Genomic DNA, 17,369 nt, shown 5'->3' on the forward strand with positions numbered 1-17,369 from the left:
TTGCTTTAAAATCATCTCGTGAAAAGAGGCAGCAGCTGGAGTATAAATGAAACAATACGGACCTTATCCTAATAAACTTTGAAAATGTGTGATGAGTACAGGAGAGTTCATTATACTATAACCTCTCTGTCTATGTTTGAAAAGTAAAATACTTTGTTATCACAATAGAGAAGTAACAATTTATAGAATTCCAAACAATTCAGTACTAGAAATGCTTTTTTCTCTGAAATTATTGAATGTCATGTTAATTCTCACATTTCTGATAATATCTTTGACATGAAACTATTGACACAGCCTACATTTAAATTTCTGCCTCCACTACTCTTATAATTTATGAAGTTGAAAATAATATTTCTAGTCACCTTGGACCAATGCAGTTAGAAATAAATATTGAAAAGTGGTGTCATGATTGAGAAATCTTCAAAAGGTCTCAAAAAGATTAGACCCCCAAGTGAAGAGAATTTAACTTGATTTTGCACTTATTGATTGGAGAATCAAAATATGAAAAGGGATTTTTTTAGAAGATTTCATTTATTTATTTCACAGAGATCACAAGTAGGCAGAGAAGCAGCCAGAGAGAGAGAGAGAGGAGAAAGCAGGCTCCCTGCAGAGCAGAGAGCCCAATGTGGGATCAGGACCTGAGCTGAAGGCAGAGGCTTTAACCCACTGAGCCACCCAGGTGCCTCTGAAAAGGGATTTAAGAAAAGGCTCACTCTGAGAACATTAGGAATGTCTGAAATGTCATCAACAATCATGATTCGTTTTACTGAAAAGACTGGCCTCAGCCTTCCTTTAGATGGCTGCTTCCACTTGACTTTGTAAAATAAATAACCCAAATCTGATTAACTCTACCCGTTTCAAGAACACACCCATTAGATAGAATAACTGTAGTTATATTCTGAGCCACAATCTTCTAAAAGTTTGGGCGGTATTTTTGTTTTGTTGTGCTCTTTATTGAACTATAACATAAACTGAGGAAAGTGCCTATCAATATACAATTGGTGAATACTTACAAGTTGGGAAAACACATGTAACCAGTACCCAAATAAAAAAAAAAAAAAAAAACAGGACAATTCTCTGCCGTGTTCCTTCTAGTCACTACCTCCTCCCAAGAGAAACCAGCCACTCTTCTGACTGCTAACATATGGATTCATTTTGCCTTGTTTTTTTGTGCTTTAGATAAATGAAATCATATGGTCAGTACGGACTCTCTGTGTCTAGCTTTTTTCACTTGTCATTATATTTGGGAGATTCATCCGTATTTTGTGAAGTTGTAGTAAATACTTCATTCTCATTGCAATTTTTGAATTGTATTATCTAAATAAACCATAAGTTATATATCCATTCTTCTCTTGAGGGACATTTGAGTTGTTTCCAGTATTTGGCTACTATGAATAGTGCTACTGAGAACATTCTTGTACATGTCATCTAGTGAACATATGTACATATTTTTCTTGGTTATATAACTTTGAATGAAACTGATGGGGCATGTATGCTTATAGTCAGCATTACCAGATAAAACCAGGGTGACTCACAATTAACACTGTGAGAGTTCTAATTACTCCACACCCTATACAACATTTGATCTTTTCTGTCTTTTTAATTTTAGCTTTTCTGGTATATTTTGATTTGTGCGTAGTTTTAATTTTCATTTCACTCATGGAAGCCAAGCACCTTTTCAAATGTTTATTGACTATTTAGGTATTCTCTTTTGTAAGGTGTCTGTTCAGGTCTGTTGCCTATTTCTAACAGATTGCATCTTTTTTCTTGTTGATTCCTAGGAGTTCTTTATATATTCTGGATAAAGGTCTTTTGTTCAGGGTCTATGGGTGGCTCAGTCAGTTAAGCATCTGCTTTTGGCTCAGGTCGTAATCTCGGTGTCCTTGGATTGAGTCCCATTTCAGTCTCCTTGCTCTCTTCCCTCTTCCCTGCCCCTCCTCTCCACCCTCTCATGCTCTATCTCTCTCTCTAATAAATAAAAAAAAAATCTTAAAATTAAAAAAAAGTCTCTTGTTGGATATATATATTACAAATGTTCTTTCTGAAAATTGTGTTTTAACTCTCTTCATGGTGTTTTTTGATGAACAGATGTTTGTAATATAGCCCAATTCCATTTTTTCCATTCTATGTTTTATACTTTTTTGAAAGTTTTATTTAGCTATTTAAGAGAAAGAGAGTGAGCAAGAGAGAAAGAGAGAGAGAGAGAGCGCACACACAAGTGGGGGGAAGGGAAAGCGAGAGGGAGAAGCAGACTTCCTGTCAAGCAGAGAGCCTGACTTGGAGCTCCATCCCAGCACCCTGAGATCATAACCTGAGCCAAAGGCAGACACTTAACTAACTCAACCACCCAGGTGCCCCTGTTTTGTACTATTTTAAAAGAAATCTTTGCCTACCCAAAATTATTTAATGTTTTTTTAAAGCTTCTTTGTTTGACCTATTATTTTTATTTTTTTTAAAAGATTATTTATTTGACAGAGAGAAAGAAAGATCACAAGCAAGGGGAGTGAGTGGCAGACGGAGAGGGAGAAGCAGGCTCCTCACTGAACAGAGAGCCCGATATGGGGCTCAATCCCAGGACCCTGGGAGGAGCTGAAGGCAGACCAAGCCACTGTTTTACCTTTTATAATAAGATCTGCTATCCATTTGGAATTGAATTTGTATGTAAGATGTTTAGGGGTCAAATTATACATGCATATATCTACATCTATATATATATATGTATTTGGAGATATATACATATATCTCCAAATATCTTGCTATCTCATGCCCCAATCAAGCTGACACATAAACTATCGCACAGAGACCTGGAGGAGATTCCTGTTTGGTGAATACACGATGTGCTGGGAGGGTAACACGCCTGGATTCCATGACAAGAGAGCACAGAGGCTCTGCCTTATCTCCTAACTTTGCTCTGTGTCTCTCTTTATTGGTCAGGTCTGCCTTCTTTATAATAAATCCAAATTGTAAGTATAAGACTTTCCTGAGTTCTGAAAATTCTAGCAAATCATAAAACCTGAAGGGGTGATGGGACCCCTGGATTTGTAACCAGCTGTTCAGAAGTGCAGTTGTCCTGGGGACCCCATCTGTGTTTAGCCTCTGAAGTGGGAACAATCTATAGGGTCTGTGTTAATTCTGGGTACTTAAATCAGAATTGCATTTCGGGACACCCAGTTGGTGCCACAGAACTGACCTCATGACATTGGTCCTTCTTCAGTTACCAAATTGTTTTTTATATTCTTATTATTCTCACTTATCTTACAGGAGAACTTTACATATGTGGTGCCCACTCGGCACGCTATAGAAGCTTACAGGTATCACAAAATGCTCACAAAACTCTTTTGATCTCTCTCCAGAGCTCTCTCCTTTCTATTTTCTCCTTAATGCCAAAACACCCAGCGAACATTTGTAATTTCCACTCCAGAGGATTTCCTATCACGTCTTAAGTTTTAAGGATCATGAAGGCTTGGACAGCGCTTCTTTCTGACAGGTCAGAGTGTTCTGCTCTGGTGGAGATAATCACAGCACCATCTCCAACAACCTGAGCCCTTGGGTCTTTTCTCATTTTTACCTCGTTTTCTACCTAGTTTTCTCTCTTTAGTTGATTTCATCCAGTATCATGGCTTTAAATGCCATCTATATATTTCAAACTTGACATCTGCTCTGAACTCTGGATTCTTCCATTCTATTGTCCAGTCAAAATCCTCACTTACAACCTGAGGGTTTTGAAGGGTCAGGGGTGGGAGGTTGGGGGAACAGGTGGTGGGTAATGGGGAGGGCACGTTTTGCATGGAGCACTGGGTGTTGTGCAAAAAGAATGAATACTGTTACGCTGAAAAAATAAATAAAATGGAAAAAAAAATCCTCACTTATGGGGCTCCTGAGTGGCTCAGTGGGTTAAGCCTCTGTCTTCAGCTCAGGTCGTGATCCCAGGGTCCTGGGATCGAGCCCCACACCAGGCTCTCTGCTCAGTGGGGAGTCTGCTCCGTCCCTCCTTCTCTGCCTGCCTCTCTACCTACTTGTGATCTCTGTCAAATAAATAAATAAAATCTTTTTAAAAAATCCTCACATCTAATACTTCTCTCAAACTTAGCACATACAAAACTAAGTTCATAATGTTTTCCCCAAATCCTGCACCTCCCACAGTCTTCCCAGTCTCAGTTAGTGGCAGCTTCATCCTTCTAGTTGCCCAGGTATGAGTCTTGACTCTCTTTCATTCCCCATGTCTGATCTATCAACAAATTCTAATGGCTCTATTAATAAGAATATTCCAAATTCAATTATTTCTCTCTACCCTCCCTGCCACAAGTACATTCTACCCATCATTCTTTCTTTTTTTTTTTAACATTTTAAAAAATTTATTTGAGAGAGAGAGAGAGCAAGAGAACATAAGAGGGAGAAGTGGCAGAGGGAGAGGGAGAAGCAGGCTCTCCACTGGATCCTGCTGATCCTGAAGTGGAGCTCCTGAAGTGGGTCCTGAAGTGGAGCTCCATCCTAGGACCCCTGGGTCACAACTGGGGCCAAAGGCAGACACTTAACTGACTGAGCCACCCAAATGCACCTACCCATCATTATTTCTTGATTAAATTATTGGTCTCCTAATTGGTCTCCTTGCATAGATGCCTCCATGGTCTATTCTCAACACAGAGGACAAAGAAATTATATTAGAAATAAGTTAAGAAAAAATATATAATTTAGACCATGTCACTTCTCAGTCTGAATTGTTCAATGACACTCCCTCCCATTCACAATAAAAGCCTACATTCTTATTAAAACCTACAGGCCCTTCATGACCTGGCTTTACTTCCTTTCTGACTTCATTTCCCAACTTTACCCATTATTTACTCTATTAAAACAAAGACAGTCTCCTTTCTATTCCTCTAAGGTACCAGACACACTCCCACCTCAGGGCTATTTACTAACTCTTTGCCTGGGATGCCATGCCCCCAAATACATGGCTCATTCCTCCCTTATTCAAGTCCCTTCTTAAAATTATGCTTTTGAGTAAGATTTTCACCGTTTACCTTATTTAAAATTTCAACCCTCCTCATCCCCAGATATTCATATTCCCTCTTTCTGCTTGATTTTTCTTTTTAGCTCATATAACCATCTAACATACTGTGTATTTTGCTTATCCAAGATCCAACTAGAAGTCCAATTAAATACCTTAAGCAATTAGGAGTTGGGGAAAGAAGAAGATTCACAATAGCCAGGAAAGACTTCATAGCACAGGATGATTTGAACTGACTTTTGAAAAGGTAGATGGGATTTGAGTAGTCAGTGAGGAGAAAGGAAAGTATTCCACATGGGCAGGGGCCAGAGGTGGGTGGGGGGTGTTGGGGAAGAGACGAGCTATTTTTCAGAGACTTAAGATACAAAAGTCTGATCTCTTAAGGATGTAGGGCATTGTAGTACTTTTTTGGGCATTTCCTTAAACACAGTCACTTTTTCATCTCTGTTTTCTCAAAGTTTATCCCAGTACCTGGCAAAGAATAGAAATTCAGTAAATATTGGGTCGATTATTGGATGAGTAAATGGATGAATGGATGGATGAATGGATGGATCAAGTGATGGATAAGTAGGTCAATGATACAAACTCATGAATCCAGCTACTTTCTGTTCAAACTACACTGGATTCTGATGCATTATAATCATAAAGATAATTCTTTACCCAGGGGGTCAAAAGACTGAGTTAGTTTTGGCCCACACAGGAAAGAACCTTTCTAAAAAGACTAAATTTTTTTTTTACCATTGTAAAACACACATTACGTTAAATTTACCATCTTAACCAATTTTTTTAAATAGATTTATTTGTTTAATTGAGAGCACAAGAATGAGTGTGAGGAGTAGAGGGAGAGAGGATCTAAAGCCAACTCCACACTAAGCCAATAAGAGCAGAGCCTGGGAGAGGGGGCTCGTTATCATAGCCCTGAGGTCACAACCAAAAGACAGATGCTTAACCTACTGCACCACTCAGGCATCCCACCATCTTAACCATTTTTAAATATACAGTTTAATAGCATTAATATTTTCACATTGCTGTGCAGTAAGTCTCTAGAACTTTTTCATCTTGCAATACTGAAATGCTATACCCATTAAATACTGATTACCCATCTCCCTCCCCTCAACTCTTAGTAATCCCCTTTCTACTTCCTGTTCCTATGATTCTGACTGTTTTAGAAACTTTGTAGGAATGGAATATTTATCCTAAAAAGACTACAAGAAATTTTAACTTCCCTTTATGCTACTTTGACTGTAGTTACTAGATAACATTCTACCTTGGAAGACAAAGTTCCCTGTTCTGCAATTCAAAACTAGATTGAGAAACAAAAGCTGATGATTAATTTCTTGGTTTGATCTTTATGTGCATTCAGCAGAGAAAATGATAATTATTCCCATTATATAAATGTGGCAAGTAAAAATATATTTTATCAATTCTGAGTCACTCGTTTCTAACCCTCCCTACATTTTAATATCTCTGAAATAAACATATGTCTTATATTCAATGGTATTTTTGCATTATGTCAGTTTAATGGGCAGTATTTCTTTTTTCCTGGTGGCTTTTTTTGTTTTTCTTTTAAGTAGGCTTTGTGGAGTCCAGTGTAGAGCCCAACGTGGGGCTTGAACTCGTAACTCTAAGATTAAGACCTGAGCTGAGATCAAGAGTCAGATGCTCAGTCGACTGAGCTATCCAGGCACCCCTCCTGGTGACATTTTTATTTTAAAAGATTTTATTTATTTATTTGAGAGAGTGAGCGAGAATAGGAAAGAGAGAGCATGAGAGGGGAGAGGTCAGTGGGAGAAGCAGGCCCCCTGCTAAGCAGGGAGCCCGATGCAGGACTCAATTCCAGGACTCTGGGATCATGACCTGAGCCGAAGGCAGTTGTTTAACCAGCTAAGCCACACAGGCGCCCTCCTGGTGACATTTTTAATTGACAAATGTATAAGCATTGGTGCCTTCCAGCTATGAAATAAGATAAACGATTAACTCAAAATCTCACACACAGTTCATGACCAAGGGATTGGCACTAAGGCTTCCTCAGTTTTAAAGTAATGTTTTAATGGCTAGGTAACACTTCCACGTTAAAAAAGGGGGGGGGGGATTCCTTCCCAAAGTGCTTTTATGCTATATCTTACGAATTTAAGGAAATTCTCATTTACCTCTAGATGCTTCCCATTTGATGTTAAAAGGTAAGGATTGTGAGTTTCAGAGACACTGTCTTATGACAAATTTCTTGCCGCTGGGACCTTACCTCATACTGCCAGATACAGCAGATCGCAATACAGGAATGTCTCACCTATTACATGACATATCCTTACACTGAAGAGTAACTTACTAGTTATCTGAAAATCAAATTTGACTGGGCACCCTGTATTCAATCTGGCAACCCTAACCTCACCTAATTCTTGGAAGAAGGGCTATCAGTGGATTGGTTTTGACTTTTCTCAAGGTTCTCAGTGAGAGGGCTGGGGAGGGAGATGTGAGATACCCCAAGAGTTGAGGCCCCCTGGACAATGCCTGACCCAGGATTTGGGAGATCCCTTGATCTGGCTCTGATGATCCTTGTTGGAAGTGTACTAAATACTCTATTTTAGCTCACGGCCAAATGACCTAGTGTTAAAATAAATTATTGGGCTGAAGCTAAATATCACCAACTTAGAATGAACTTCTAGGGCAGGGGCTGACCCCAGGACCCTGAAATCATGACCTGAGCCAAAGGCAAATGCTTAACCAACTGAGCTACTCACACCTCCCCAAATATGCATTTTAGCAAGATCCCTAAGTGATTTATGTGTGCATTAAATTCTTACCTCTTAGAAGTATCCTAGAATGTTGCATCTCATCATCACTCTCTAATCGGCTGGCAATGATGAAGAACCAGGGACTCAGAGTGGTCCCTGTGCCTCAGAATGACAACTGGACCTGATTCAGGGTTCTCTCATGGTGAAATATGGGGATTATTTCAACCAATGGTGAACAGATGTCAATTGCATTCCTTTCCATCTACAGTGTTCCTTTTCACTCTTTAATTAGCATAACCACCTCCCCCAAACCTCTTATCTCCTGTCTAGCCCTTACCCCTGGTTTTGCTTCCCAGCAATAACTAGTTGGTATAACATCTCCTATGATACATCAAAATCATTATAAAGGCTTACTCCCAAAATATCTGGGGAGATGATATATAAAAATCTTCAAATTTGTTTAGAGGCTTCTTCTAAAGACTGATTCCCAGTCCTGGCTGCATATTCAAATTACCCGGTGGCTTTAAAAATTCTGATATCCAAGGATCCCTCCAGACAATTTAAATCTGGATCTCTCAGCTTACAATGCAGGCATTAATCTTTTTCTAAAGGCTGTCCAGAGGATGACTCTAATATGCCACCAAAATCTAAAGAGAGAAACAATGATCTAAAATCCGGCTTAATTATCACGCCTCCTCTACACGACTTGGCCTATGCAGCCATACTCAACACTCATGGCTGTGGAAATTCAAGCAAATGAAACACAAAAGTCTTCTTAGTTTGGGAAGTCTCATAATCTATGTCACACTGAGGAGCCTTCTAAGCAAGAGGCAAATGGACTCCAACAAAACCATCACTCTATAAACCCTATCAACTGTGAACTTTATACTAAATGCATTTTAGGAATTGAGTTCTTATCACAGACTTCAGACACATCGAAACTGGTACATCAACACTTTGCCCTAATACTCATGTTTCATTTTCTCTTCTTCCTAAGCTGGTGACTCCCCGAAATGTGTTGAGGGTACATTCCCAATGAACCCCCTTATTTTATCAGTAGGAAAAAGATGTGAGAGTGAGAGTCCTATAGACAGTTTGGGATTGACTTTAAGTTGGAACTCCAGGTTAGATATTGGTTCTTGTATCTCTCCACCTAACATAGTCTTATGGGAGAAAATACCCATTTTTTAAACTCTTCTGGCCTAAGACTGTTATTTAAATTTACCCAAATCCCTCTAGCAGCTAAACGGTTCATCTCTACTCTTGAAGAGAAATTCTTAATTGCAGCTCCACAATCCTAGGTATGCTCTGGAATCTGAAATTTGTGGAGTATAGAAAGGTAACACAGTGCATATATGACAAACCATATCACATCTCCAGGAAGTTCTAAAGCAGCATCCTATAACAAATACATCTACATCTCTGCAACTGAAACACAAAAATTCACAGCAAGTGAGATGAATACACATCATAAACAGTCTCATGTGAGTTCTGATTTTGTCATTACATTTAAGAGAAATTTTAATTTTCAGAGCTTTTTCTATTTGGGCATTATGGATAAGAGATCACAGAGTGTAAATTGCTGCAAAAGAATAAAAAGGAGTGAACTTCAATTGGGAAAAGCTGAAGGGGAAATGAACAATGACGGTGGTGTCCACTGGAAAATCTCATTTAACAAATTTCTTCCTACAAACAACGCAGATTTGGAATGAAAATTGTCTGTGGCCAGGCTCAGAGTCCCAACCAGGAGACATTGTAATAAAAGGTACTGAGGTGGACTGGGTAATGGGTTTTGGGGAGAGATAGAACAAGGGAAATAATAACAAGCCTTGGGAGCGCCTAGAAATGGCATCTTGTATGTGGGCTAATTATTTTCAATGATGATTCATCCCCCAAGGAGTTCGCAGCTGGCTCCCTTTTAGTTCTCCATTTTAAAATTCATCTACATCAATGCAGTTAGTGGTGGGTGGTTCAGGATGTCTTGGCCCACCCTCAGACAGATCCATTGTTCTTGTAGCTTTTTAGAAATCCCATGGCTTCTCTTCACATCTTCTGATTTTGCATCCAAAATGCTCAGGTCTTCTCTGTTCCTTGACTGTTTTCTCTTGGCAAGGACAAGGAAGGGATCCCTAAGGTCTCCTTTGACTCTCGGGTTGGCTTTTGCTCAAGGAGCCTCACAGGTTAGTGCAAAAAAGATGGAAAGTAGGAGGCTGTAGCCCTCCTTTCAGAAGCCATATGCTGCTTTTCTTTCTCAGCATATTCCTGAAAATTTCCTTTTGGCAACATCTTTTAAAGAAGGGATCTAAGCTGAGATGTGTCAGATCAAAGATAGGTTAAAAATTCAGAAGCAAATAATTTTTTCCACTCAAACACTTCACTGAATAGAATAACCAAGCACTTCAGAAGTAGAAAGTCACTTTTAAGATAATCTCAGGTTTTTTGTAATGTAAATTTTGTCAACACATAGTGTACAGACAGAAGAGGACACAAATCATAAGTGAACAGATAGATAAGTGAACTTGTCATAGAGTTTATACACTGTGTAGTTGGGGTCCTGACTAAGAAATAGAACATGACCAGCACTACAAAGGCTCTTCTTATGGTCCCCAGCCCAAGGACGACCACCAAATGTCGAAGACCACAGACTAGTATTTTTTTGTTAATTTAAATTTTCTGGTTTTGTTTCTTTTTTTTTTTTTTTTTAAGATTTTATTTAAGTTCTTGACTGAAAGAGAGAGAGAGCAAGGGTAGTGTCAGGCAGAGGGAGAGGGAGAAGCAGGCTCTGCACTGAACAGGGAGCTCGATGTGGGATTCCATCCCAGGAACCTGGGACCACGACCTGAGTGAAAGGCAGACACTCAACTGACTGGGCCACCCAGGTGCCCTTTTTGTTTGTTTCTTATTCACAACATTGTATTTTGAGATTATTGCATTGTTGTGATAGCTATAGTTCCATGGTTTGCACTGCTGTGTAGGGCTCTTTTGTACAAAATGTCCCTTCAACATTCTACCATAATGGTCCTTAGGTTTGTGGCTGCTTTAAGCCTTCTTGTTAAGTGTCTCAGGTGAACATAGACATGCTTTCCTGTTGAATACCTAGAAATGGGATTCCACCGTTGGGTCATATACATATACATGTTCACCTCTAGTCCGCGCCGCCAGTAAGTTTTCCAAAGTGATTATACTAATTTTCACTCCTGGCAGCAGTACATGAGAGTTGCATGGGGCTTTCAAAAACAGATATCCGGGTGCCTGGGTGGGGCAATTGGCTGGGCACCGGACTTTTTATTTCAGCTGGTGTCATGATCTCAGGGTTGTGAAGATGACCTCCCTCTGTGCTCAGCGAGGAGTCTGCTTCTTCCCCCACTTCCTCTGTTCCTCCCTCTGCTCAAGCATGCATGGGTGGTCTCTCTCAAATAAATAAATCTTTAAAAAAACAGAATCCAAGCTCAGTAATATCTTTCAGTTTAGGTATTTGAAGTTGTCCCTTGGTTTTATAACCATAAGGATCCTCACAGTTAATCTACAAATCTGTCCTTACCTTTTTAAAAATTTTTTTTGTTTTATTTTTATTAACATATACTGTATTATTAGCCCCAGGGGTACAGGTCTGTGAATCGCCAGGTTTACACACTTCACAGCACTTATCACAGCACATACCTTCCCCAATGTCCATAACCCCACCTCCCTCTCCCTACACCCGTTCCCCCAGCAACCCTCAGTTTGTTTTGTGAGATTAAGAGTCTCTTATGGTTTGTCTCCCTCCTTATCCCATTTTGTTTCATTTTTTTCTTTTTCTACCCCCAACTCCCCCCCCACGTTGCCTCTCAACTTTCTCAAATCAAGGAGATCATATGATAGTTGTCTTTCTCCGATTGACTTATTTCACTAAGCATAATACCCTCTAGTTCCATCCACATCATCGCGAATGGCAAGATTTCATTTCTTTTGATGGCTGCATAGTATTCTACTGTGTGTATATATGTGTGTATATATATATATATATATATATATATATATATATATATACACACACACACATCTTCTTCTGTCCTTACCTTTTAAAATAATTTCAGGTTTTAAAGTAAGTTCCTGGTTTAAAAAAAAAAAAAGCCTGGCTCACTGTTTTATGAACTTCATGGCACACCATGGCCTTTTCTATCCTTCCCTGAGGGTCTTCTTCAGCAGAGTTTGGGGCTTTGATTTGACTACTTCTGAACTTAAAGAGAACAGTTTAAGAGACTTACAATTTAGGCACAAGGTTCAGTATTAAAACTTAATTCATGAGTCACTGGAGAGTTTGCAGAGAAAGTGTTCTCAATTTTAGTAAAATCTAATACTGACCCTAACTTCAGACAACAAAGTTACCAGGGAGATTTTCATGTGTGGTTTCTCTCTCTCATTATTTTGGAGTCACATTCATAGACATTCATAAAGCCAAGAATATACAGAGTCTATTTGTAACTTACAGAAGGTTTCTTCTAAAAATGACCTTATTTTACACACAGGTAAATAAGCTAATAAAAATAACACTTATTTATTAACTGCTGAGTATGTGTCAAGCAGTGTAATCTAGGTTTTGTTTTAGACCCTTGCTACTAAAAGTGTGGTCCAGGATCAGCAGCATGGACAACATCTGGGAGGCTTTTTTTTTGTTGTTGTTGTTTTTAATCTTTTTTAAGATTTTATTTATTTGTCAGAGAGAGACAAAGCAAGAGAGTGCTAGCAGGGGGAGCAGCAGCAGAGGCAGAGGGAGAAGCAGGCTTCACACCGAGCAGCGAGCCTGATGGGGGACTTGATCCCAAAACCCTGGGATCATGACCTGAGCTGAAGGCAGATGCTTAACTGACTGAGCCACCTAGGCGTCCCAACATCTGGGAGTTTGCTAGAAATGCGCAGTATCCAGAGCTTCTGCCCATTTTTAAATGGATTGCTTTTTTACTATTAAGTTGTGTGAATTCTTTGTATATTTTGGATATCAATTTTTATCACATACATGATTTGCAAATATTTTCACCCATTTTATAGATTGTGTTTTTATTCTGTTGATAGTTTCCTTTGCTATGCAGAAACTTTTTAGTTTGATGTAGTCCTACTTACATATTTTGCTTTTATTGCCTTTGTTTTTGGTGTCAAATTTTAAAAAATCGTTGCCAAGATTGATGCCAAGGAGCTTACTGCTTATGTTTTCTTCTAGGAGTTTCATGGTTTTTCAAGTCTTACATTCAAGTCTTTACTTCATTTTCAGTTAATTTTTGTGTATGGGTAAGATAGTGGTCCAATTTTATTCTTTTGCCTGTGGCTGTCCAGTTTTATCAGTACCATTTATAAAAAGACTGTCCTTTCACCATTGTATATTCTTGGTTCCTTTGTCATAAATTAATTGAGCACTTATATGTGGGTTTATATTGAGGTTCTCTATTCTGTTCCACTGATCTATGTGTATGTCTATTTATATTGTGACCAACATTTAAGTTGTTCTCATATTTTGGCAATTATGAATAATACTGCAATTAACATGGGAGTGCAGATATCTTTTTGAGATCCTGTTTCCATGTTCTTTGGGTACATACCTAGAGGTAGAATTGCTAGATCATATGGTAGTTTTATTTTTAATTTGTTTTAGGAACCTCCATATTGTTTTCCATAGTGGCTGCACCAATTTACATTCCCAGAAATAGCCCCATTTTAGAGATGAGGAACCCAGAGGCATGAAAAGTCCTTGAAAATGCAAATTTAGAGAAGGACTGACAGTAAAGCACAGATTTATAATCATTATGCTGTGTGATCTCCAACCTATTTTACAAACATTTGATTTATGTGTACATTTTTAGGAACTTACCTTGGCATAAATAAATAATAATAAGCCCACCATGTATATAGGTTTAATAATAAATTTGGCATTGGTCTTTTAAGTATAGAGACTTTCGGATATTTTGCTGGTAAATGATTAAACAAGAAAGAATGTGACAACAGAGAATGGTTTTGCCGTTAGGAAAGGTGGGCAGTGTGTTGTGGGTAGCTAAGCAGATGAAAAAATGAGTTGACAAAGTAAAACTTTATCTCAGGCTTGTGCTTCCAGATAACAACAGAGATAAGATATCCTCTTAACTTCTTGTTTTTTGAAATCCCACCACCTTTTTCTTCTCTACCCCCTCCCCAAAACAACTTAAATCTGGTTGTCCGCTTTTTGTCAGGACTCTCATCAGATTTGTAGATGATCCTCTTGTTTACCTGGACATCCCAGATATAGACTTTTCTTCTTTTTCTTGAACTCACGGAAAAGCCAGATGTAGAACTTCCACTCCCAGTTCTTTGTCTCATGAATGATTAGCTGAGATTAGAACTATTTGTCCCTTTCTGAATCTAGCTAGACATAAACATTTCCTGTTCAGTTAAGACATCAACTGATTGTAAAATATTCCAACTATAAATCATTCTTCCTATAACTGTTTACTTCTCCCTGTAAAAGGGTAAAGAAAATTAATAGATATTGTATGGTGTTCTCCCTATTTTATAGCCTAAATAAAAATCTATCTCCTTAGTTGTTCGGTTTTTGTCTGGGCCAAAGCTCATGGTTTCATATCTTTAATGACTAAGGGCTGGTGGTAAGTTGGCAAAGATAAACCTTGCCTTATATCAAGAGGAGGAAATGACTGTTCTTTTGAAGCCCTCAAGTATATCTTCTCCTCAATTTACTGTCATCTTGCCCCAGGTTTGGTAACTATAATAAGCAACCATCTTCCCCAAAGCTCTGTGGGGCTCAGGACATCACCTGGGCTCCAGCATTGGCCTATACTAAGTCTATCCTTAGCAGTCTCAGCAGCCTCTGAGCTTTCTGCTAAGGTGCTGAAAATGTTTGAAAAGTGAGGGAATGTTTAAAGTGGAAATCCTCTAGATAGCTAACTGTATATGAGATTGCAGAATTGATCTGATGAGCACTAGAAGTCTTTGAAAGATTATATATAATGCAGGTATATATTCTTTCAACATTTGCACTTCATTTAATAATACCATTTTGTTCCTTTAGAAGCCTGTTTAACCTCTGAACACAAAAAGGTGTTATGGAAAAAATATGCATTTATGTATTTATTCAGTTTCATTTGTCACAAGGAAGAAAAAGCAACCACTTTCCTGTATTTTGCTAAAAGGCAGGCTTTCTACAAAACAAAATTACAGAAGCAAAGGAAGGAAGTTTCCATTTACTCTTTCATTTTTTTGCATTATGCAATCTTAAGATTAATAAACCCCATCTGAGCATCCTTTACAATACATCTGTGTTGTGGGTTCAGTGTTAAATGATTATGGACTAGAGAATAAATAAATGAATAAGTCCTGATTAACAAAACAGTTTTTGGCTTGGATTTTTAAATCCTGACAACTGAATATTATTTGGTGGTCTTTTCATGGAAGATGTAGAGTATATGTAATGAATTCAAATTAGAAACTTTTTTCAGATTCTCTAAAAATCAGGACTAAAGCACCAGTAGAAATAGATATACAAAAATATTAATTACTGTATCTTTAAAATTCTACCATAATATCATTACAATTATTTTTTTATTTAAGTTTTATTTATTTAAGCAATCTCTACACCCAACATGGGGCTCAAACTCACAACACTGAGATCAAGAGCAGTGTGCTCTTTCAACTGAGTCAGCCAGGTGCCCCATATTTTTAGAATTCTTATAACCAAAGGGGTCCATATATATAAAAGTTTATGACTACAGAAATTTTCATTCTGCATATAGACTGTGCAGAAAGATCACCTGCTAACTTCTCAAGCACTTCCCCTGCCCACCACCTTGTTGTTTTTACTGAACTATCAAGATTTACTTTTGTATTGATATTCTCTGGTCTGGCTCTAGAGAATAATTAGGCAGAACCAACAACACTGAAGATAATTAAAAGGTTGGAATAGATTTCAGATGTAGCAAAATAACATTAAAAAAGGTGTAGACTTTTATGCACTAAAACAACAGAGAGGCTAGATTTTGAGCCTAAGTCAATTGAATTATTTTTATAGTAGAAATATATAGCTAGGTTAAAGTTATCTCAGTATTTTCACAAAATAATCTCTTTACACTGAACATAGCATCTCACTTCTGGCTTGTCTCCCTCCCAATCCCATCTTGTTTCATTTATTCTTCTCCTATCCCCCTAACCCCCCATGTTGCATCTCCACATCCTCATATCAGAGAGATCATATGATAGTTGTCTTTCTCTGATTGACTTATTTCACTAAGCATGATACCCTCTAGTTCCATCCACATTGTCCCAAATGGCAAGATTTCATTTCTTTTGATGGCTGCATAGTATTCCATTGTGTATATATATCACATCTTCTTTATCCAATCATTTGTTGATGGACATCTAGGTTCTTTCCATGTTTGGCTATTGTAGACATTGCTGCTATAAACATTCGGGTGCACGTGCGCCTTTGGATCACTGCGTTTGTATCTTTAGGGTAAATACCCAGTAGTGCAATTGCTGGGTCACAGGGTAGTTCTATTTTCAACATTTTGAGGAACCTCCATGCTGTTTTCCAGAGTGGTTGCACCAGCTTGCATTCCCACCAACAGTGGAGGAGGGTTCCCCTTTCTCCGCATCCTCGCCAGCATCTGTCATTTCCTGACTTGTTAATTTTAGCCATTCTGACTCGTGTGGGGTGATATCTCATTGTGGTTTTGATTTGTATTTCCCTGATGCCGAGTGATGTGGAGCACTTTTTCATGTGTCTGTTGGCCATCTGGATGTCTTCTTTGCAGAAATGTCTGTTCATGTCCTCTGCCCGTTTCTTGATTGGATTGTTTGTTCTTTGGGTGTTGAGTTTGCTAAGTTCCTTATAGATTTTGGACACTAGCCCTTTATCTGATATGTCGTTTGCAAATATCTTCTCCCATTCTGTCAGTTGTCTTTTGGTTTTGTTAACTGTTTCCTTTGCTGTGCAAAAGCTTTTGATCTTGAGGAAGTCCCAATAGTTCATTTTTGCCCTTGCTTCCCTTGCCTTTGCCGATATTCCTAGGAAGATGTTGCTGCGGCTGAGGTCGAAGAGGTTGCTGCCTATGTTCTCCTCAAGGATTTTGATGGATTCCTTTCTCACATTGAGGTCTTTCATCCATTTTGAGTCTATTTTCGTGTGTGGTGTAAGGAAGTGGTCCAATTTCATTTTTCTGCATGCGGCTGTCCAATTTTCCCAGCACCATTTATTGAAGAGGCTGTCTTTTTTCCATTGGACATTCTTTCCTGCTTTGTCGAAGATTAGTTGACCATAGAGTTGAGGGTCTATTTCTGGGCTCTCTATTCTGTTCCATTGATCTATGTGTCTGTTTTTGTGCCAGTACCATGCCCTCTTGATGATGACAGCTTTGTAATAGAGCTTGAAGTCTGGAATTGTGATGCCACCAACTTTGGCTTTCTTTTTCAATATTCCTTTGGCTATTCGAGGTCTTTTCTGGTTCCATATAAATTTTAGGATTATTTGTTCCATTTCTTTGAAAAAAATGGGTGGTATTTTGATAGGGATTGCATTAAATGTATAGATTGCTTTAGGTAGCATAGACAGTTTCACAATATTTATTCTTCCAATCCAGGAGCATGGAACGTATTTCCATTTCTTTGTGTCTTCC

This window comes from Meles meles, chromosome 16 (assembly GCF_922984935.1).
Source record: "Meles meles chromosome 16, mMelMel3.1 paternal haplotype, whole genome shotgun sequence".
Classification (NCBI taxonomy): Eukaryota; Metazoa; Chordata; class Mammalia; order Carnivora; family Mustelidae; genus Meles; species Meles meles.